This window comes from Ruditapes philippinarum, unplaced genomic scaffold, assembly GCF_026571515.1.
Source record: "Ruditapes philippinarum isolate M1 unplaced genomic scaffold, ASM2657151v2 ctg2182_1_1_1_1, whole genome shotgun sequence".
NCBI classification, from domain to species: Eukaryota; Metazoa; Mollusca; class Bivalvia; order Venerida; family Veneridae; genus Ruditapes; species Ruditapes philippinarum.
Genome location: NW_026856561.1, coordinates 109,886 through 134,417, shown reverse-complemented (window position 1 = coordinate 134,417; position 24,532 = coordinate 109,886). Strand labels below are relative to the sequence as shown.

General features: G+C 31.3%; 2 long non-coding RNA genes across 2 annotated transcripts; both read right to left on the bottom strand.

Annotated features, from left to right (window-relative positions):
- Window positions 1-7,834: 7,834 nt before the first annotated feature.
- On the bottom strand, window positions 7,835-9,957 carry LOC132747000 (uncharacterized). Its single transcript, XR_009628066.1, has 3 exons — window positions 9,803-9,957; window positions 8,944-9,188; window positions 7,835-7,993 (listed from the first exon to the last, which is right to left on the bottom strand). It is a non-coding gene; the product is annotated as an uncharacterized LOC132747000 (long non-coding RNA).
- Window positions 9,958-21,340: 11,383 nt separating this feature from the next.
- LOC132747001 (uncharacterized) lies at window positions 21,341-23,810 on the bottom strand. Its single transcript, XR_009628067.1, has 3 exons — window positions 23,674-23,810; window positions 22,746-23,002; window positions 21,341-21,489 (listed from the first exon to the last, which is right to left on the bottom strand). It is a non-coding gene; the product is annotated as an uncharacterized LOC132747001 (long non-coding RNA).
- Window positions 23,811-24,532: the final 722 nt, after the last annotated feature.

The following is a 24,532-nucleotide window of genomic DNA, read 5'->3' as shown; positions in this document are numbered from 1 at the left end:
TCCTCTAAAATGCAATTTTGTTCATCTTTTATTTTTAATGAATTTATGTATGGTTAATTTTGGTTATTGAAAAAGTCTACTTAGCGGTAGGGATGTTGCAGTTTTCATTGTCCCTCATGTACAGACTAAGTCAAAGCGAGTCTGCATTTTTTTCATGTAATTTTGTTGTGAATAATGCTTCCGAGGGATCACTTCGTTTCCAGATTTTGAAATTTGAATTAAAGATGATTTTTTTGCGTGTATTAAAGGCGAAAAAAATTATACGCAACGAACATGAAACTAGCTTTCGCCCAACGAAGGCATATATATATATATATAACCTTGTTAAATGATGCTATGTAAAGAAGTGCCTGAAATGAGGAAACACAGTCACATACACATCAGAATGGCGCCGACGGGACTCGAACCACGGGAACGTGTTGTGGAAAACATTATTGTGCTCTGATTAATTAATTTAAACGTAATGAATATACCGGTGGTCGCTTTAATAGCATATGCTCTTAATTATAGAATAGTAAACATTTATAGATAAATGAAATATTATGACAACAAAGTCATTATATGTTCATTCTTTCGCATTTTTATGATAAAGATACATAAACTTAGTAATAACAAAATTTCAAGACTGGGGCAAGCTCATGTTAAAAATGGTTAGACTTTTATCTATTCGTTTTAAAAAGACGTAAAATATAAGAAGACATTCAAATAGTGTCGCTCCAATAATGAAAAAACTCAGTAACCGGTCAATTAAGTCCGCAAAAGTCGATTACGCAATACACAGGGTAAAAATGCGCAGTTATTCTATAACAGTAGCCCTGTTCGAACTATTTATAAATGCGTATGCTGACGACACGGGTGGTCTTAGGTTTCCGGCACTTGCATTGCTAACGACAATCAGAGTAGACTGCACTATAGTTGAACATAAATTTCCTTGTTCTTTTTCTTCAGTCTTTTTTTTTAAAAAAAAATGCTATTGCACATTTATAAGTTTAAACCGTTCAAATTTTTTCTTTTTACCACGAATATCATTTCATTTATTTGAAAATGGCTGTTCGACAAAGTTGTAATTAGCATAAATTAGCATTGGGCTGATTTGCTATGCAAAAGTACAATGTAAGTACAATAACAAGGACCGGGACAATGTTATGATAAAGACATTGTGAAAACACGATTAAATATGTTCGAGGATAGTCCACAAGTCAAAGTAATGGCGTTTGTGCTAATATATTCATCAGTTAAATGAATGTTCAATATCATTCAAATGCTACTTATAATGGTAATATAAGTAATGTTGAACTATGCGTTAATTACTCAAATGCTGTTGTATTTCGTCATACGTATAAACTCGTTCATTTCAAAGCAAAACCGGCTGCTAATCTATGTTTAGGCCTATCTATAAATTTTTTCTCAACATACTTAAATCTTAAAAAGCCTTTTCTTCTAGTGTTTCCGAAGGCCAATCAATGTCAAACTATAACATTTTGTTAACATCTATTTTATTTTTCGAAAAGGAATATCTTTCAAACATTTTTTTTGTGTTTCTGAAGAAGGTCAATCAATGTCAAACTATAATGTCTTTAACACATCTATTTCATGACAAAAAAATCTTTGTAACTTTACAAAGTAAGTCCAACAATGTCAAACTATAACATTTTATATACATCTATTTATTGACATAAAATATTGAAACTTTATGAAGAAGGTCAATCAATGTCAAACTATAACATCTTTGTATATCTATTTCTTGACATAAACTATCTGTGTAACCTTATCTTATTTCTGTGTGTTTCCGAGAAAGTCAATCAATGTCAAACTATACCATTTTATATACAGCCGTTTTTCGACAAATTTCATCCTACATGCAATTACGTTTGATACACGGTTCATTGAATATATAAGGTGTTTAGAATAAAGTATACCATGTATACACGAAATGGATCTCATGAATACTCAAATGCTGTTGTATTTCGTCATACGTATAAACTCGTTCATTTCAAAGCAAAACCGGCTGCTAATCTATGCTTAGGCCTATCAAAAATTAGGCAAATTAGGCCTGCAAAAATATGAACTTCTGACAGTGTAGCAATACCACGTGACATTGACGTCATTTTCGGCCACATTTCCAAGACAAATAGTGCATGATTCGGAAAAGAAAATAGGCCGTAAATATTTTATTTCTGTACCAATTTCTTTGGGATATGCACCAGTCTACGGGGGAAAAAATATAAGCTTTCTACAGAATATTGGATCTTTGTCAGTTTATAAGCCGTTTTATCAAACACTTTGCATAACCTTGGAAGTTGCTTGTATTAGAGCGGGCTTCAGTTGCAAGCTATTTCGTTTTCTGGCGTTATTTGGTCTACGCCATGATTAAAAAGTCAGGTTTACATCAACCGGGGGTACAGACAGCAAAATCCTACCTTAATATGTTTATATGTTTATTATTTATGGCGTAAATCTTGCCTTTTTCTTCAATTGTCAATTCTGACACCAGTTCGATCCAAGTCGAAAAAAAGGACTACAGTTTAAAGCAGATTTTGGAATCCGTTGCAAATGCAAAGCAACATGACTACCATTCTCTTTCTAAAATTATGTTAACCATGAAAAACATTTTATTTACTATACGATTTACATAAACACAAATGAATATTTAAATGATTTTTACTCGCTGCGCTATAAGTGATTTTAAAAGTCGTAAAAATTGTTGTCTGCATTTGTAAAGAAATTGATTTGCTCTTTAATCATTGTTCTTACACGGAAATGATTATGAAAAATCTATTAGTGTCATGTAGTAATACTAAACGTGGAATATTCAAGAAAACAGAAACCCTAAATATCGCAAAAAAACGGCAAAATAGAAAATGTTGCAGGCTCAGTTTGACTTAGCTAGCCTGTCCAATGAACGTGCACATTCAGGATCACTTCCATTTGTATGCTGTGAAAAGGGTTACGCCTCAACGCGGCAATTTTAAAGTCAAATGTTATTCTTTTCAAAAGAGTTACTTATACGTATAACCTTATATATACTTGGTAAAGAACCTGTAGCAATGTAATAGTATGGTAGATTCAGCTTTTTAACACAGTGGCACTCGTTGATAAAAAATTACATCCTGTTTTCATACCCACGGTAACCGTTTTTCGTGAACTGGATATAAGTTCGTTCACTTAAGAGCACTAAACACTATTTATTTTATTATTGCATTTATTTATGTTGATTAACTGCATATCTGACAAATTTAGTTAATTATATCAGTCAACTCAGCTTTATCAGAGAGCTCACCAATACATATTGTAAAGAGAGGAAGGGAACGGAATATTTATGGTTTGAAAACATTTAAATAGAGTAGAATTTTTAACAATAATGTCTCTTTCAACTAAATAATAACGATAGGGCTATTTGGGACTATTTCTTATCGATGTGGTCATTGGCTGTAAATGCATGGATTATTGCGCGCGGCATGACCTGCAGATGTCCTCAACAGGATTTTTGTGGCATTTTAAGATTTAAAAAAGGACTACATATTAAAATCTAAAACATGATAAACATAATGTATTTGCCAAATAAGTGAATTATCTGATATGTAAATAAAGATTTGCTACATGCAACATTTTCGCGAATACAAACATTCGCGGAAATGTATTCAACGCGAAAAGCGCTATTTTAATAAGCGCGAAATTATTTCTAGGAATACAGTATTGCCTAATCAATACCAAGAGCAAAATCAAATGTCAGACATCATAGATGATCATAGATGAACGAAAGTAGAAAATAAACTACAAAATTAAATTGCATAGATAATTCAGTAATAAATAAGACTACAGAAAAAAAAACTTTACATAAATTCCATGATCAAAAGGAAAAATAGATCTCAAACAAGAAACAGTACAAAAAAACAAGACTCTTGTTGTTGAAAAGGGTGACAAATTTTTGGAATGAAGATACAGTAACTACGAACGTTGTTAAAAATTGAGAGATGACAAGAAATATAGTTATCTAAGATCTTAGAGTAAAGGTTACTTTTTCCAACTCCTAATTATCAAAGGTATATATCTAACTATTAAAATTTAGTTCAAATAGTAACACTTACTAGTATATAGATGGTGATACGAAACTTTTATTTGAAGTAAATCCTTAATTAAAAAAATAAAAATGCTGCAAAACAACAATTTTCCACCAAAATTAGGTGAACGGCCACGTGTTAACATGGAGAAACTAGATTTTGGATAAATTAAAGGTTTTTCATCCTTTTTTTGTTAACCCTTTACCTCATATAGACGTGTTTTGACGGCTTTTCGACCCCTCCCCTTTTTGAGGCCTCAAACAGAAAAAAACTACCCTATTTAGGCCCTAAACAATGATTTTCGTTTGAGAAATGTTTTTAAAAGTAATCACTTTTTTCGGCGCCGTCCTCCCTCAAAAAGGTACAACAGTCTACATTTGTGCCAAGTTTCATCAGTAGTGAAGCATTTTTCATAGTTTCATAGCAGTTTGAACTTGTAACAGGAGGCTTTTCAATGAAAACGGCCATTTCTCACAATATGCTAATGACGTAAAGGGTTAAGAAAAGAAGAAGATATAAAACTTTTTGTTGTCACGGACACATATATGGTAGATCTCTTAGTGTAATCATAGGGAAACATATACAACAAATGTGATAATGAAAAAATATCGAACCTTTAACAGCGTACAGTTATTTCATCGCACCAAAACCCAGCGTACACTTAAATATTTTGACCAGTAAGCGTCTATGAATATCGGAGCACGAAGGTACTTGCTATGCAACTCAATTATGATAAGCCTTATAGAATAAAGAAGAAAAAGAAATTAACTATATTTATATAAACTTGCTTTTAGCGATTTCATTCACCGACACAAAATCAATTGCCGTCAGTTTACCTTCAATAACTTTTTTAATTATAAATTTAAGCATCTGTAATTTTGATGAAATGTGTGTCGGTCCTATCTTTACATCTTCAATACAAATTATGCAATTGTAATCGAAGATTTATGAAATAATTAATAAAATACACTCACTATGACGTGTGTTTACGATTAATACCGCAATTAGTCCGTATCGCATGATTTCGCCTCGCTTAAAGGAGTATCGCACCGCTATACGTTCGACCCCCTGTGACTGTCCGTGTTAAGATAACAAACGTGACAAAAACTATGAGGAATGAAATGAGTTTTTTCCGCACATGCTTAAAGAAAATGTTTGGCCTTGCTAATATCTTTGCAGAACCAACTGACTTTGTATAAGTATGTGTATTTTTCTTTTCGGCCGAATGCCGTCTAAAATTAGTTTGACTACCTGTACAATTTACAGGGAAGAACTCATTATTAACAATTTTCATTGATCATTTTTAAATTACAAACTAATATAAATCAAAGAATCTCATGGGTCATTCTAAAATAATATGTAAAGGATAGTTCTTGCCATTTTTAAATATTTTTTAGGATTGTTCTTATGAATAAAATATAAAGGATTGTTATTGCCATTATTAAATAAAACTCAAATAAAATGTTAACTTTCTGGTCATATTGCTCAACTGTTAAATCATACTTCCTTCCACAAAACATTTCCAATGCGTTTAGATCTCATTTCATTTTCTAGTCAACAGTTTATTTTACACAAGAACTTAAATGTTGTCGAAATATCGAGACTACCAATAACGTTCATGCTCATGCATATGGAAATAATAATAATAATAATAAAAAATCCGAACTTAGCAGGTACCGTCAGTTTTTGAAGTTCAATAAGTATAAAATATATTATATTATCATTGATGAATTACTCTTTATGAATAATATATTTGTATATAATTTTTGCATAAACTTTTGCATATTAATCAAATATTTATAAATATAATTGCCTACTGTCTGCGCAGATGTTGTGTTAAAAAATGAGTTCACTTTCCAAAACACGACAGGTTTATTTAGGAACACATACATGTTAAAGTGTTCCATTTTACAAGGTTAATAGCCCTATTGATTATTCTGTCAATTGTGACAAAAATAGTTTTACATAAATAAGATAACTTACTTTTTTCTGATTCAGTGTTTTTCAGTATTTCCCTCTGCACGCGTTTTCAAACGTTTTGATTAAACGTTAATTGTTAAACTAATTGTTTTTTTTTAATCTAAACTGACATTCAGTATAAAAATTAAACAATTTAAATTCAGAGTTTAAATTTCTATTTCTATGTGGAGTTTAAATTTGGCTTCAGACCCCCAATATTTCAGTCAATTAATGTGGTGGGTTGGGTTAGGAACCACTTTTAGGTCTATATCTATTTGTCACAATTGTTTTTGTTTTTGAACCCATGCCGGTTAAGTTTTTACAGTGTGTAATATATTCCTCTTTTATCAAGGCTGTTTGCATCAAATTAAAGGTTAAACATACTATCTATTATCCTTTTATTTCTCCATGATATGATTTATAATGTCAAACTTAGAAACAAGAAATAGGGACACCTAAATCAATACTGTAAAATAAAAGTTGTCCTACTTTGCTTTGAAGACACATCAATATCAATATGTTTTTAATTAATTGTCCATGTTTTAAAAAAGAAATTCTTAGCTATAAGAAATTATTATGTCATTGTTATGCAAGCATTGTCAGCGTTTTTATATGTACGGAAAACTTATTTTAACATAATTATGCAAGTTAACCAGTTTAACCAGTTTCTTTTTTAACGATACTTCTTGTTTAAAATGGCTCTTGGCAATGGGCGTCGACTACAATGGATGACGAATGCGCTCATGTTAGAAAATGTTGACATTTTCTATTGTATATTGTGGCTAGATGCACAAGAACAATATGCTCGTGAAAATGAATAAAAGGAAATAATTTGAAGCCTTTATTTATTTCCAACTACATACATAGCTGTTTTTTTTTAAAACAAATTTAGTTGTACTGTTGTTCAGTTTCGTTCTTGAGTCTCCTAATATTTAGTGTTTTTATTCGTTTTTATGTCGGATTTCAAAATCCTAAAGGGACATGATGGAACTGGAAATATTTTTTCAAGATTATTGTTCCATTCGATATAGATATAGACCAAAACCCTGTGTGCGTGCAAAATTTCAAATCGTTGGCTTACTCCGCTTTTCCATAAAAATTTTCTGATTGTGAATAATGACGTAAAATTGAAAAGCGTTGCAATGCTTTTTACTCCAAGAATAGAACACAAATACGATTTTCAATTTATTTCTAAGAAAATTTCCTAATTATCTATCTCCTGTCTTTCTGTCTTAAGTGACCTATAGCTGAGCTATGTACGTATTTTTATATGTTATTATGTGGACGTCAGTGGAGTTCCTTTAAGTAAGTTATAATTTATTGTTATCATGCACGTAACTATACCTTACCTGTATTATTGCCTTCACTTATTTGGCATGACTTCAAAAGTTTGTAAGCATTTCAGATATTGTTTTAGATTTTGTAAGATCGATTAAGAGATCGTAATATCGAAAAATCAGCCAATTACAGTGCTACAGTGGTGTAACTGTTTGTATATACATGTACACTGTCACAGTCGTAGAGGAGAGAACAATTTTAAGTACAGTGGCTAGATATATTAGACTTGAATCAGATTTACCATTCCCATGAAGATGAATTACCCCAATATTTTTTGCTAAACAATCATTAATTCAAATTTTGAAAATAAGTTCCTTTCTTCATTCAAAAGACATTTCTTACAACAATGTATTTCTTATTTTAGCTGGAAAGAACGACAGTGCTTTTGATACGAGAATTTTGTAATTTGATATTGAAGTTGGGATGGATGCGGGAGAAGATTTCGTTGACTTTTTATAATATTGATATATAAATATATTTGTAAGTTTTTAAAAATCGACATTTTATTCCATTTATTAATAACAAATATACAATATTATTTATAATAATCATTAACAAGAATAATAAAATGCACGATTTAATGTTGAAAGGATCCTAAAAACAACCAACGCTGGACGGAAATCCGGATTGATACCCTAAAATAAAAGAGAAAATAAAATCATATTTATATATGAAAATAATAATGAATTAGAAATAAAAATATATTTTGTTCAAGGTTGATAACGTTAACATGTGCTAAAATACAAGTAGATCTAAAAGAAAGAAAGCATTTGTCTTTGTAAAACACTTGAAATAGAAGAGGTTTATAAAATCAGTGCCTGAAAGGGCAACTTGGCCATCAATACATGCAAACAGACAGACAGACAGACAGACAGACGGACATGTGATATAGAAAACGTGAATCAGTCGCCACAAAAAATATGTAATTTATGCCATGATTTTATTCACAATATACTTTGTATGAACTGGTGATGGAACAGAGGATGGAAATGGAAAACTGCTGTTAACGTGTCAGGTTCTTGCTTAAAGGCAGATTATGCCTCAGAAACGAATAAAGGTTTTCTCCATTCAAAATGGAAAACATAACTTTATAGCGTTTAAATAATTGTTTTAAAGCATGTTGGATACCCATAAGGTAGCCCTAAATGTGAAATATTTGTCATAAAAGTAACAAAATGTAAACAACGGTAGTATTTTGCCTTCTATACAAATTACTAATTCACTATAACTGTACTAATTGTTGTCAAAAAAGAAACAGAAGAAAAGTTTATTCAGGCAACATGCCTTTGAAAACAACGAAGGTTCACCAAAAATAAAAAGCTTTTGAGATATGAAAATGGAAGCTTTTCTGAAGCATAATGGACCTAAAGATGAGATAAAATTGAGTTTATATTCTTTATCATTTCACATAGACTTTCATTCAACTCGTCCCTAAAATCATTAAAAGTTGTCAAGGGCCGCTATATATCTATATATCTATAGACTCGTATCTTAAAGTGTGTTTGAAATGAAGACATAATTTAGCATTTAGTCCTCCTGCAAGATTATTCTGAATATTAAAGACAAAAATCGTACTATATTTTACCTTAGTCGTCATAAAATCCACGATAAAAACGACGGCGGGGAGGATACGGAAATCTACGACGAAACCGATAATCATCATCAAACTCGAAGGATTCGAAGGAATCATCATCATCATCAAAACCACGATATCCTCTAGGGATACCATGGCGATGTCCATGACCATGGTATGATAAATGGGTCAGTCCGTGGATTGTTTGGGTCATAAGGAGGACCATGATCATAGTTATGGCAAGCATGGTTAGCTGTCTGAAAAAGAGAGCAATAACAATCGATAACAGAGCAAAATGCAATTTCTTTCAAATAAAATGAACCCCACTGACGTCCAAAAAGTCTAAAACATAAAATTCGTATTCGTAGATCAGCTAGGGCACTTAAAATAGAATATTTGTACAAGATTATTAAGAAATGTTTTTCGAAATCACATGAAAATCGTATTTTTGAGCTATTCTTATTCCGCTATGACTGAAAACCGTTCCTTTGTCACAATTAAAATAATTACTCCGGGAAAACGGAGTAAGCGGGTGATCTGAAATTATGGACACAATTCATGACAATCCGACATAAAATGAAACATTTAAAAAGTATGTCCACTCCCGTAATGTAAAATTCTCTTTAATAGTGAAAACGAGAATTTTGCAAGAAGTGTTGCAAGTTCTCAAGAAATGTAAAACAACACTTCTTTAAACAGTAGTGAAGGTCAGTGCCATTGTGTCATTTATTAATATTTAGTAAGTGAATATTGACACAATAAGTAACAATGTCGCTTAGGCTTATAATTATATTTGCAAAAACGTAGAAGTACACTTCAATGTGATATAGAAACAATTACAATAATAATACAAATACCAAAAACAGCTTACCTTGAGAGGGTTTTAACCAAGTTTTAATCAAGACCTGATCTGTGAAAGGGGTTGACACTTACTGCTTTTATACCAAAGTAACATAATTTGTATGTAAGTCATGTAGCCATTGTCTATGACGAATCCATTACCGGAACAAAATAATACATTTTCTTGGTACAGTTTGTGTAATCGTATTTAAGGTTTTGCCTAAACCTATATTTAACTTTTAGTGGTTAAGTAAAAATATATGACTGATCACAGCATATGATCGCTATTGTACAAACCAGTCAAATGTGAATAAATATCTATTCAATTTAATTTCAACATAATCCTTTTTTAGAATAAAGTAAATAAGTAATAAGAATATTAAGTTATAATTTATCAAAGTTTAAGGATGTGATTGAAAGCTTACAAAAACGTTCACAGGCACTCGTATTTCCTCATTCAATAACAATTTCTTCAGTTTTAACTTGGCTGTCATTGTGTTTATTGGACATGTTTAAACCTATATATCAGTGTTAGCCATATAACGAAAGACTTCTACAGAGCCCATGAAATATGACATTTGAATATTTTTCTTTCTTGGGTGTCAAATTTTCTTTCATTTTTTATTGATATACATGGATAATGAACGAAATAGCATTTTCGATTAAATAAAATATAAGGAGTCATAGTTTAATTCAGTAAAGCTCGAAAAATTGTCATATGATCAACACTGTGCCAACCAACCCCCTCGCCCGAAAAAAAAAAACAAACTAAAAACAAAACAAAAACCATCAAAAAACAGAAAGTCAATAACATCAACCACAAAAAACTGATGAAGGTAGTACCGAAAGCTATAAGGCTGGAAATGATTTAATTGTCACAACACAAATTAAATCAGCATTTAAAGTACTTTGGCATATGTGTTTTTGGGGAAAGAAGTTGTGATGTATTTTTATTTTACTTTCAATTATTTAAATATTTTCCCTGATTTGCATGCAAAGCTTCAATGGAGTCAGTAGGGCAATGTTTAAAGGTTAGGCCATTTCAATTTAACCGCTAATTAACACTAATTAGCTTTTATAATTAACATTAATTTAATTGCAATGAAGTCATCTATCACATATATCATTGAATCATCTTATCATTGATATGGTTGAAATTCTTATCTGATTTGCAATTTGTTTGCAAATTATTTTGATATTACTAAACGTTTTATTTATTCAAATGATCTCATTTTAATTCTGATCGTCACAATGATTGAATCAAAAATCATTTTCATAGGCGAGGAAGTGAAAATATAGAATTTTATATCGGTTTGAATAAATTAATTCTTGATCTGTTCACAAAATATTATTATTTTTATAGTTTGCCAAAATGTCGTTGTATTTTGTAACTTTATAACAATCTGCTATTTTATGTCTTATTAATATTCATTTTGAATGAGATGTACATAATGTTTATACTTTTCATATTATTATTGTATTATTATTATTACTATTACGAAAAGTGCAACTTAAGTCTACTATTGCATTGCTTTGAAGTTGCATGAAGAGTTAAAATGAGATCGCAACCATTTACTATCAAAAGTTTCTTTTAACGGTTTCTGTTTTTCAGATATCAAAAGAGTCGGCTCCTCAGACTCAAGGCAGTAAAAACCTATCCATTCTTACTAAATCAAAGGCACTGAATGTATTTATCATCATTTATTGCAACATCTTTGTTGAAATCACATGATAAGTTTCTTATTGTGAGCTATTTGTGTTTACTATTTCTTTTGTCCATGGACCCGGATTTTATCAATTAATCCCTTCGATTTACAGCTAAAAATAAATTCTGTTTCAATAGCTCCTTTCGATTATTATATTGGTTCCCCCTTCGGTGATTCGCAGCATGTCATATTAATGAATGTGAACCGGAATGCAGTTCTGCTGTACATGAATTCGAATCACTGACACAGATAAAGCTGCATTTTGAGCCTGTACGTGTAGCCAGCCCGGCTTATCTCAATCGGTTAGAGCGCGAGACTTGTTATCTCGACATTGCGGGTTCGATTCCCGGGCTGGCTAACTAAAATAACTAATCAGTCTTTCGGATGAAAATTTAAATCGAGGTCCCGAGTATGGGTGCTTGAACACTTGGCACGCTAAAGAACCAGGAGAAGCTTCTGGAATTGGGACATCTTTCTGTATCTGTAATTGCACTATCCTCCAAAAATCTAAAATGACTAATACTCGTCTGGAGGACTCGACCATATGGGCAACCTTTGGCGAGTACAAATAAAGGCAAATACAAACACACAGCATCATCGGTAATGCACGGAGGTAAATTATCAACTTTTTGTGCTTGGTGACATGTCCGGGGTCCGTACTCGACAGCGAAAGCTGCATTTTGTGCCCGTACGGGCGGATGGACCCACATTAAGCATATACTATAGATAGATAGATTGCATCATTGGTAACAACTGAAATTTTAATCAGCAGTTTGAACATGAGGTGTATGTTTTTTTTATGAAAGGTTTTACAGCAATTTAGCAAAAAAGTATATTGATCTCCCAATAAATGAAGTATCAATAGCTTTTATTATATCACCAATGTCAAGTAGCTTTTATATCTTTGACTCGCACGAACATGATGTTAGTGAATTTCCTCATACCTGCCTAAAATTCAGGTAACAGTCTTCTATCAGTATTTAAAGAAACCATTTTTTTAAATTTGATATAAAAAAATGCATGTAACATTACTATATTATGATATTAGTCCCTTTTGTTACTATTTGTATATTTGTTACAATTATAATAATAAAAAACAGACTTTGATATTTTTATCATCTTATGTAACACAGTACAGTCATGTCAAATAACATTTACAAGTCTTGTTTGTATTCAATCCTTACCAGGTAGGCATCAGTGAGAGCTTTTTTTTTTCAAATTGAATATCTGGCCATAGACAGTGCATAAGATATGTATAGTTATGCAAAAAAAAAGGTTTACAAAACATTCGGAAAAAAATATACAATAGTACTTAATCTGAATATAACATGACCTGTGCGTAGGAATAATTTGGTAGGGTATCTATAATGAGCGCGTTTTTTTTTGCGCGGAGCTTCTCAATTGCTGCATTGCAGCAACATTTGTACTTGTTGCTTGTTGGTCTTCGTACTATTATATACTCGTATGTGAAAAATACCAAACTGTACAATGTTTAATATGTATCAATACTAATAATGCAATTCATATATCATGTATATTACCCATATCAAGTTTAATGCTTGAAATGACTTTTTATTATCCAATAGGATTGCAGTATTTCAAATAAATCGTAACATATTCAACACATTCGCTAGATTGGTAAATCGGTTAATGTTAATCAATCTAGTAAATTAACTAGTTTTGAAAATAATTTAATTTCAATAACTTAATCAGTCAGTGTTCATTGTTAAGCATTTACAACACTTATCTATTCGGATGCAATGCAATACGATACAAAAAGGACAAGATTTCAAGCAGAGATAATTTAGATATTTAAATATGGATAGATATATATTAACCCTTAACAAAGTCATGTAATAAACATTGGTTGATATTTATATAATGTCCGTGATATATGTTGACACATAACATTATAAAGTGCATTTTGATAAGTTAATCATCTTAGGTTTTATCCCAGAAATATTACCGTGCTATTGACGTCATGTGCAAATCAACATATTCAAATTATATTATGCTCTTTATTACCAAATGTAGGAAAAATAATTAATTTCTTCAAGATTTATAGCAAAGAGAACAATAATTAATCTATAACAGTGAGTAACATACTTCAACTTCTGAAGTTGAATAACATACGAAACTATATGCTTTTGCTTTTATTTTGATACCATAATACGCCATGAAATTGATAGTACATGCACAAGAAATATCCAAGATTTTTTTAAACATTACATCATAAATAAGGACAATCCTGTTTGCTTCTCTTTGTAATATCAATCATCAATGTAAAGCGGTGAACACTGGTATTTACTGGTTCTAGCCCGTTAGTGTTGAATATTGAATACTGCTTAAGCCGGTCCTGGGGGTGTGAGATGTGTTGTACTTAATATATCAGCTGTCGTGAACAGCCTCAATCAAACCAAATCTGCAATTTTCAAATAACATTGCTGTTTTCATTCCATGAGAAAAGTTGTTTGCTCAAGGAAACAACGGCTTGCTCCATACGGGGTTTGAGCTCACGTGGCTAGCGATCCTTAGATAACTTACTAGCTCCACGTGTTAACCACTCGGCCATGTCGCTATTATATAATTGTTTCTTGGCATGACTTTTGTATAGCTTTTCTTTGTTTGTTGTCATAACTTATCTTATTAAATAAGTTAATTATTTATTAAAGTGACATGTTTACATACAGTATAAACATATTCAAATGTTTAAATCAAAGAACTAAAACACTCGGCTCCATTGGTCTATATGTCACAATATTTTCATACAGTTCTAAATTATAGTAATATGAGTTCAATTTAAATACATGGACCATGTCCGTAAAATAACATATTTTGTTATCTTTATAAAGTAAGATATTAGACTTAAGCAAACGAATCTATGTCTAATTCGTGGCTTTTAAAATTGGGAAAAGAGAAATACACGTACGATATTATTACGTATTATATAAATTTTTCTCTGTAGAAAATGCTATGAACGTATTAAGCTTCGCCAGTACATAAAAGCTTTCACGATGGATTTTGCTGTTTTTTCTAACATTTTCATATCATATAAGATTAGGTATATTTATACATATTAGATTGATCTAACAATAATTCACCGAACACTTGCTGTGTTATAATTTATTTCTTGTGTATTTTAGGAAGAAAGATATTTCATTTTCTATTTATTCGTGGTAAAAATGTACACATTCTCAGGTTTACGTGTTAGAACGTCCTGTTTCGATTCCGTAACTGTGCTGAGCGTTAATACTTTTCTAAATTTATCTTTATATACTGTCCGGTTTCAGAATTTGTTTGAAATAGTCTGTTGTTCTTAGTTTTGAGCTACTTTGCACTCTTGTATGCCATTGTTTGGGAAAAAAGAATAAATATTTGTTGGATTTTACGTCGCATCAACACAGTATATGTCATAGGGCGACTGTCCAGTTTTACTAGTGGAGCAAGACCTGATGTGCCCCTCCGTTCATTATTTCAGACACTAAGAGACTAAGACCCAATGACATTGATGTTTATATATCATTAGATCAATTATTTTGGCACATATCATAGTCTGCAATGAATACTATGTTAATTGTTTCAGGTCGTCCATGTTAATTTGTTTGTTACAGTAGTGTAGCATATTTAATAATTATTGATATAAATGCTAAATCTATAAATATTTAAATAAATGTAAATGATAATGTCTCTGTTACAAAAATCTTCTTTCGATTCTTACAGTGTTAAGTAGATTGGAATCTTAATTATGTTTGCACTTTTGGGATCGCTTCATTTACAAAGTACTTTTTAGGTAAATAAAACATGTTCTACCTGGAAATTTGTTTTAGTCCATTTAGAACTATTTTACAATGCCCTATTATCAATTTAAAAAATGCCGGTTTCGGCTTCAACCAACACCATTTGTTACATCGCGCTAGGTTACACTTATCAAACAAAACGTAAATGTTTCAAAATTAAATCATTGATAATTAATATAGAAGCTCTATCCTTATGTGAAATCATCATATCATGCTACTACCGGTGGTAACGTGAGAAGCACTGAACCGTGATATGTACAAGTACAACAACACTCTTTAATTTGTATGTATGACAGCACGGAGCAATGCTTGCTTCAACATATCTATTTTACCTTAATGAGATTTTGTAACGGATCTCGTATGTTAAGTGTTAAAAAATTATTATGATGAATAACACACCACAAATGTACTTTGTTAACCTTGCATTTCTCATATTTTTATTTCAACATGTTGTATTACAAAAATGTATCTCTGAATTGATTTTAATGCTAATCGACTTATTAACATTCTTTTTGTTTCTGAAAGGAAATTCACTCAGTGACAATTTTGCAATTTAAGAAAGATAAATTGGTCTAAAAGGAAAAAATCAAATGCATAAATATATGATAGCTTTTGATCAAATTTGTTTATGAAAGGCATTAGCATATACATGCCGTGAGAGCACAGATAACGTTAATTTACAAAATAAATGTATTTGTCCGCATATTTGTATTATTCCCCGTTAGCTAGAGTGAATGTAATAACCTTTTTAGAAATGGAGGATTACGTGACTTTGGTTAATGAGAGGCGTGTGATTGTTAGCCGTAATTGGTATACCAATTTAGTTTAATTCATGACTGATTGATTTATTCATAAAATTGTATTTGATGAAACATTAATAAGAACAACCAAAAGTGCATTCACACTCATTTTATATAATAGAATAAATGAATATTCTGTTGAAATAATAATAATAATACTAATTATAAAAGGATAACATTTTGTATGGTTTTATACTTAAGAATAGTTACTGTAATAATATGCTGGTTTGTATCTTTATCATTCTGGAAAGGCGGTGGCGCAGTGGACTAACATTCGTTTAGGAAGCGAGAGGTCTGACGTTGAAACCCGATTGTTTTTATTAATATGAACATTTGTTCATTAGCAATTAGCTAAGATAAACAAAAGGATAAAATAATTATGTGTATTATAAAAAATGACACGTATATGACTCATATTGTAGCCTAAAGTCTTAACATCTTTAATCTTTAATAACTTGAACAAACATCTTTGAAGATGTTTTGAACCCATACCCGTGCACTGGTTTAGTTGTTGAAATGTTGGAACAGATGTGCCATTATTGAACTTGTGAAAAGGGGACATTATTGTACTCTCATGAGTTTGTAAAAAAAAGTCTTTTAAAAGTATAGAAAATGATTAAAAAATGATGCAAAGCTGAAACCTATAAAATCCCAAATGGGTCTGTTTGTTTATGCATATGAATCATATCCGCATGGATATGAGTCTGTAATGTTTGAAGTTTTGAATTTTTCTTCCCGAAAGAAACCTTTTCAATTGTAAATTATTTTTCTAATAACAACTCAATGCAAGCACGAGTATACTGGTTGAAATTGTTGCCATTTGTAACAATTACATGCATTTTTGGTCAAGAACGTTAGTGTTGCATTTTTCAATGTCAAATATCACAGTCCGGTAGAATGTGTTTGTAATCAGGCAGACAGAAAGAAAACTACATATAATTTAGTAAAAAAATGACAGAGTATTAAAATCCGAAATAATTGATCAAAATTATCCTAATATGATATTCAAAGATTTAAAAGAGTGTAATTACAAATACTGTTACAAGTATTCTTGATTTGCCCAGATGTTAAAGCTGTAATCACTTTAATATCGATTCCACCATTCTTACAAATATGATTACCTTCGGAAAAGTTCGACCAACCTAAATATTCAATGTATTTAGAATTGGAGATATGATTAGATAGGTTAGCATTTTTATACGATAAAATAAATGTACTATAAAGACGTTTAATATTTGAAAACTAAACATCAAGGAAAACTTACTTCAAAAACACTGTTTTCGTTCGTTGAAAATTCGTCTAAAATTGTTATCTCGAATGAACATACCTTTACAACGTTGATAAGAAAGAAGGGGTGATGATAAAATATGGTAATCTTCACATGGAGAGAAAAGATTTGTTTGACAATAATATGGGCATAATACTATTGTATTTAAAGACCAAAACAATGACAATTTCTCTCAATTGAAATCATAGTTGACGAAGGATATATCTAGTTTAGGAGAAATACTTACATATTTTCTAGGCATGCTTTTACACTTTGTTGTTGTTGTTGGATGTTTCATTCCAGTAAACACATTTGAAAGGAAAAGACAAAACATCTTTGTTTTGAAATACAGTTAACTGAAAATGTTTTATTAAATTTAAGCACAAATCTTCCTTGGAAAAGTGTGTTTCGTTAACATAATTATAAAGTATAATTATGTAATAAAAAATTCTTTATATCATTCTTTAGAAACTTGATAGTAAGTCTTAATATTTTCCAGAAAAGATTAAGTTTTAATTTATTTTTATATATATTTTTATATACGCTTTTGGGCTCCACGGAGCTTTTTGACATGACGGGGACTGGAAATATTTTTTCCGAGTTTTGTATATCACTTGATACAAGTCTGGTCCAAAAACCTGCATGCAAATTTTTAGATAATTCCTTCTTCCCGTTTTCAAGACATATCATTTTTATTGTACAAAACGATTTAAAAAAGCGTTACAACACATTCTAAGAATCGAACAAGGAAATCGATTTTCAATTGAATTCTGAGTACTAGTATGTTTCTTTATTGCCCTTTACAGAGTTTTATATTTTAAGTACTTCACTTGCTACAGTAGGTAAGAATTTCAAATTTCAAATTTCAATGTTTTAGGCTTTTTGACCGTTTGGAAGGATAATTCAGGACATAGGTCTTTTTTTTGATGACTTTGCAGAGGACGAAATTAAGATATTTTTTCTTCATTCAACATAATTCAAATTGAAAACTTCAAAAAGTGTGACACGTTTCAAAAAGCATTTCAAACATTTATTGCCATTCATGAAGTACAAAAAGTATTTTTTACATTTAATTTAGTGCATGAATTTGCTAAAATTTCGATTAGGCGTGCATCAAAATATACTTGTTCATTTCTTTAGAGGAGAAAAACAAGTTTTATCTCTGAAGCAGCGCAAAAAAAACACGTTTACGTTTTTTTCCGGATTTTCAGTGTTTTTCAGTATTTCCCTCTGCACATGTTTTCAAACGGTTTGATTAAACGTTAATTGTTTAACTTAGTCTTTTTTTTTAATCTTAAATGACATTCAGAATAAAAAATAAACAATTTACATTCAGATTGCAACGCTTTTCACTCCAATCGGGCTAAGAATAACACAAAATACGATTTTCAGTATAAATATTTAATTATCTTCTGTGTATCTTTCTGTCTTAAGTGCCCTAGGTGATTTTGGTAAATAACTGATATTTTATGTTTTAAGCTTTTAGACAACTGCTAGATTTTGTTGAGTTTGTTATTTTTTGTATTGTTTTGATGCACTTATTCGACATTTATCACACACCCCTGCCGATTTTGCGACTCCGTAAAAATGGTATTACACGGCCATGCATATATTTTGACATGACGTCATTAGCGTTATACAGACGCGCTAAATGTTAGCGTTATACTTTAAACGCGTCAACGAAAAATGACTCTTTTTTTACTTTAATAGGCTTTATTTTGGGTATGTGATAAATAGAATATTAAATTTGTGCAAGTTTAATACTGAATTTATTGAACTCGTTGAATAAAATAATATTATGCCAGAGGCTCGCATAATATAATTTTATTCAACTCGTGTAATAAATTCAGTATTGAACTAACACTCATTCAATATCCTCTATGTATATACATATACACTGTCACAGTCGTAGAGGAGCGAAGAGTTTGAAGTACAGTGGCTAGATATATTTGACTTGAATCAGATTTATCATTCCCATGAAGAATATCATTTTTCTAAACCATCATTAATTCAAAACTTGAAACTTCAAAAGACATTCCTTACTACAATGTATTTCTTATTTCACCTGGAAAGAACGACAGTGCTTTTGATACGAGAATTTGTAATTTAATGTTGAATTGGGGATGGATGCGGGAGACGATTTCGTTGACTTTATATGTAATATTGATATATAAATATATTTGGAAGTTTTTAAAAATCGACAATTTATTCCATTTATTAATAACAAATATACAATATTATTTATAATAATCATTAACAAGAATAATAAAATGCACGATTAAATGTTGAAAGGATCCTAATGCAGGCGTCACACTGTCCCGAAATTGACACCAGATGGGCATACGAATATTAAATTTTTAATTTCGTGCGAAGATTGCCCCGAAATTGGTCGACAGTCTCTCAACATCGGAAACAAGTACGATTCCTACAGAAGGTCACGCGATCGCATCCGAGCCACACACGATTCCTACCGAAGGTGTCACACGCGATGGCATCCGATACACACACGAAGTCACCTCAAAGATGCAATTTTGTATCAAGCAGTTTACCAGCAGGACACGCGAAGGTCACAGGATAGGTTCACGACGTCGTATTTTAAGTACGATGCCTTCGTACGTGGTTACGAAGGTGTCAAGTGACCTTCAACTCCAGTTGGTATACAACCCACGGCCAACCGCGGCAAATTTCAGTTGCAGATAATATCGGGAGCTAATTTTTACGTTTAAACTTTATTTTGGCTCTTTATATTATTATCAAAAATAATTCTATTCACACAAAAATCTAGGATAAAAGTGATGACTTTGATAATGGTATAGTAAACTATCCACATTTAGATGGAGACTTACCGCATGCAACATCTGACGGGGTATATGTATCTCAGTAAATTAGATTCGCTAGAGCTTCTAGCAACGTGAAAGATTTTTACAAGCTAAGTATTTAAATTACTAGCAAGCTACTCAAACAGGGCCGCTATTATAAATTACGTAAATTTGTTACAAAATTTTACAATCTCAAAATTCAGTAGTAAATTCAAAAATGATTTTAATAGAGATTTTTTTACACACTTCGCATGATCTTTGGTCATTGTAATTTTTCTGTTGCCTTTACTAAAATTATTAAATGTTTAACCAAAAAAAGTTTTGACCCTACTTTTTTTTTTAGATATACCGCATGCTTATTGTTCAACACTTTAACAGTTGGTCCTTTCCTCTTTTGATTACATCTGACGGACCAAGTGGGATACTCTATGGTGGACAGTTCTTAATGCCCTTTGGGACTGAATTGCCCTAATATTCGTCTTCTGCCTTGCTTCGTCGGGCCCTTGTAGGTGATTTTTTTGTGACTCTGTCTTTCTTTAAAATATTGAGTACTTTTGTTATGGTCATATGGGTATTCCTTTTTATGTATCTCTATGATCATTTCGGTGTTTCACTTATCTTATAGATTTGATAGAGATATAGAACGAAAACTCAAGTGAAAAATTGCAGATCGTTGGCTTTAGAAAATTTCAGAAAATTGAAAAGCGTTGCAATGCTTTTTAACTATTCCATCACTTATTCGACATGGCTTTAAAATGTTGCAAGCATTTCAAATTTTGTTTTAGATATTTTAATAATGATTAAAAGATCGTAATATTGCAAAATCATAGCTAAGTGCCTGATTTGCTACAGAGATGTAACTGTTGTATATGCATGTACACAGTCACAGTCGTAGAGGAGAGAACATTTTTAAGTACAGTGGTTAGATATATTGGACTTGAATCAGATTTATCATTCCAATGAAGATACATTACCCTTTTTTTTGCTAAACAATCATTTATTCAAAACTTGAAAATAAGTTCCTTACATCATTCAAAAGACATTTCTTACAACAATGTATTTCTTATTTTAGTTGGAAAGAACGACAGTGCTATTGACACAATAATTTGTAATTGTATGTTGAAGTGGGGATAGATGCCGGGGAAGATTTCGTTAACTGTATATAATATTGATATATATATTGAAGTTTTTAAAACTCGACATTTTATTCAAATAACAAATATACAATATTATTTATAATAATCATTAACAAGAATAATAAAACGCACGATTAAGTATTGAAAGGATCCTAACAACAACCAATGCTGAACGGATATCCGGATCGATACCCTAAAAAAAGAGAGAATAAAATCAGAGTTATATATGCAAATAATAATTAATTAAAATGAAAAGATATTCTTTTCAAGCTTAATAAAATTTCTGGAAACAATGTGATCCCTCACAACAAAATTACTAGAGAATTGCAGACTCGGTTTGATTGAGTCTGTACATGAGGGATAATGAATATGTGCAACATCCCATACGCCCCCTAGCACCGGCTTGAGAGGTACTCAATTCTCAACACTTAATAGTGCTGGCATCAATGATCCCGAAGGACCAGAAAAATATAACAACACTGAAGTGAAGTACGGTGCAACTTTTTACAGCTGCCACACAGCACTTGACACCTGCTGTTGTGAAGTATAAAAATCTGGAAACAAGGTGATCCCTCGGAATTCTAACGTGTGCTAAAGATAAAACTAAATATTACAAGAAGATCTAAATGAAAGAAATTATTTGTCTTTGAAATGCACTTGAAATTTGGCCATCATTACATGCAAACATACAGACAGACAAACAGACAGACAGACGGACAGGTGAAATAGAAAACGTAAATTACTCGCCTAAATAAATATGCAACTTATGCCATGGTTCTAATCACAATGTACTTTGTATAAACTGTTGATGGCACAGTGAATAAATGAGACATCTGAAGTTATCGTCAAGCATTTTTGTCAGGTTCTTGCTTAAAAGCACATTATGTCTCAGACACGAATTAAGTTATTTTCCTTTCAAAAGGGAAAAACATTATCTTTATAACGCTTAAATGATTGTTTTAGAGCATGATAGATCCTTATTACCTGAAGAAAGTAGAGCTTAATGTGAAATAATTTGTCATAAAAGTAAAAAAAATGTAAACAAAAGTAGTATTTTGACTTCCATACAAAATACTTATTCACTATAACTTTACTAATTGCCAAAAAGAAACAGAAGAAAAGATTATTCAGGTTATTTGCAAAAGAATAGTTCTTTGAAAACAATAAAAGTTCACCCAAAATAAAACGATTTTGAGAAAACAAAATACAAGCATTTCTGAAGCATAATGGACACAAAATGAGATAAAATGAGTTTATATTCTTTATTATTCCATAAAGACTTTCATTCAAATCGTCCCTAAAAATCATTGAAACTTGTCAAAAGCCGCTTTACATAATCCTAGACTCGTATTCTATGAATGTGTTTGAAATGAAAACTTTTAGAAAAGCATTAAGTCTTCCTGCAAGATTATTCTAAATATTAAAGACGAAAATCGTTCTCTACTTTACCTTAGTCATCAAAATACCCATGATAAAAACGACGGCGGGGAGGTTACGGAAATCTACGACGAAACCGATGGTCATCATCGAACTCGAAGAAATTATCATCATGAAAACCGCGATTTCCTCTAGAGAAACCATGGTAAGTATGTCCATGCCCATGAGGAGGTAATAAATGGCTCAGTCCGTGGATTGTTTGTGTCATAAGGAGGACCATGGTCATAAGGAGGACCATAATCATAGTTATGGCAAGCATGGTTAGCTGTCTGAAAGAAAGCAATATGTAGCAATAACGGAACGGAATGTCTAAGAAGCAGTTCCTTTCATATAAAAGGAACTCTACTGAGGTCCAAAAAGCCTAAAACATGAAATTTAAACTTCTTATATAGAAAAACTGGTGCACTTGAAACAGAATATATGTAGTTCATACATGTAATAAAAATGCATTTAATTCAAAATCGTACTTTTGAGCTATTTTTTCCCCGATATGACTCAAAAGCGTTGCAACACTTTTCAATTTAGGTCATTTTGCACAATTGAAATAATTATTCCGGAAAAACAGAGTAAAAGGATGATTTGACATTTTGCACACAAGGTTTTAGTCAAGACCGACTTCAAATGGAACATTAATCTCAAAAATAAATTTCCAGTCCCCTAATGTCCAAATACCTCAGTGAAGTTCTATAATAGCTGAAACAATTTAGGAATTGTTGCAAGTTAAACAGCACACCTTTAAGGAGTGGCGAAGTTTTGTGCTATTTTGTCATATAATAATATCTAATAGAATATTGCCAAGGTAAAAAACAATGTCGCTTAGGCGTATAATGATATTTGCAAAAACGTACAAGTACTCTTAAATGTGATATAGGAACAATAACAATGATAATAAAAATACCAAAACATAAAAACAAAAACCAAAAAGAACAAAACAGCTTACCTTGAGAGGGTTTAACCAAGTATTAATCAAGACCTGATCTGTGAAAGGGGTTGACACTTACTGCTTTTTATACCAAAGTAACATAATTTGTATGCATGTCATTAAGTCATAATCTATGACGAATCGATAAATTAATTATATTGTCGGTACAAAATAATAAATTTTCTAAGTACAGTTTGTATGATCGATTATAAGGTTTTGCTTAAACTTATATATGAGCCGCGTCACGACAAAACCAACGTAATGCGTTTGCGACCAGCATGGATCCAGACCAGCATGCGCATCCGCGCAGTCTGATCTGGATCCATGATGTTCGCTTACAAACCCTATTACAAGTAGAGATACTGATAGCGAACAGCATGGATCCTGATCAGACTGCGCGGATGCGCAGGCTGGTCTGGATCCATGCTGTTGGCAAACACATTATGTTGGTTTTGTCATGGCGCGGCTCATATAATTTCTGGTGGTTAAGTAAAAATATATGAATGATCACAGCATATGATTGTTATTGTGTAAACGAGTCAAATGTGAACAAACATCTTTTCAATTTAGTTTCAACATTATTCTTTTTTAGAATAAAGTTGATATTAAGAATATGAAGTTATACATTTTGTGTAATTTATCAAAGTAAATGATGTGATTGAAAGCTTACAAAACGTCCACAGATACTCGTATTTCCTCATTCAATAGCTATTTCTTCAGTTTTAACTTGGCTGTCATTGTGTGTTTATTGGATATGTTTAAACAGAAATATTGTATCTATATTTCAATGTTAGCCATATAACGAACGACTTCTACAGCGCCTATTAAACATGACATTTGAACATTTTTCTTTTTTGGTTGTCTCATTTATTTCCAA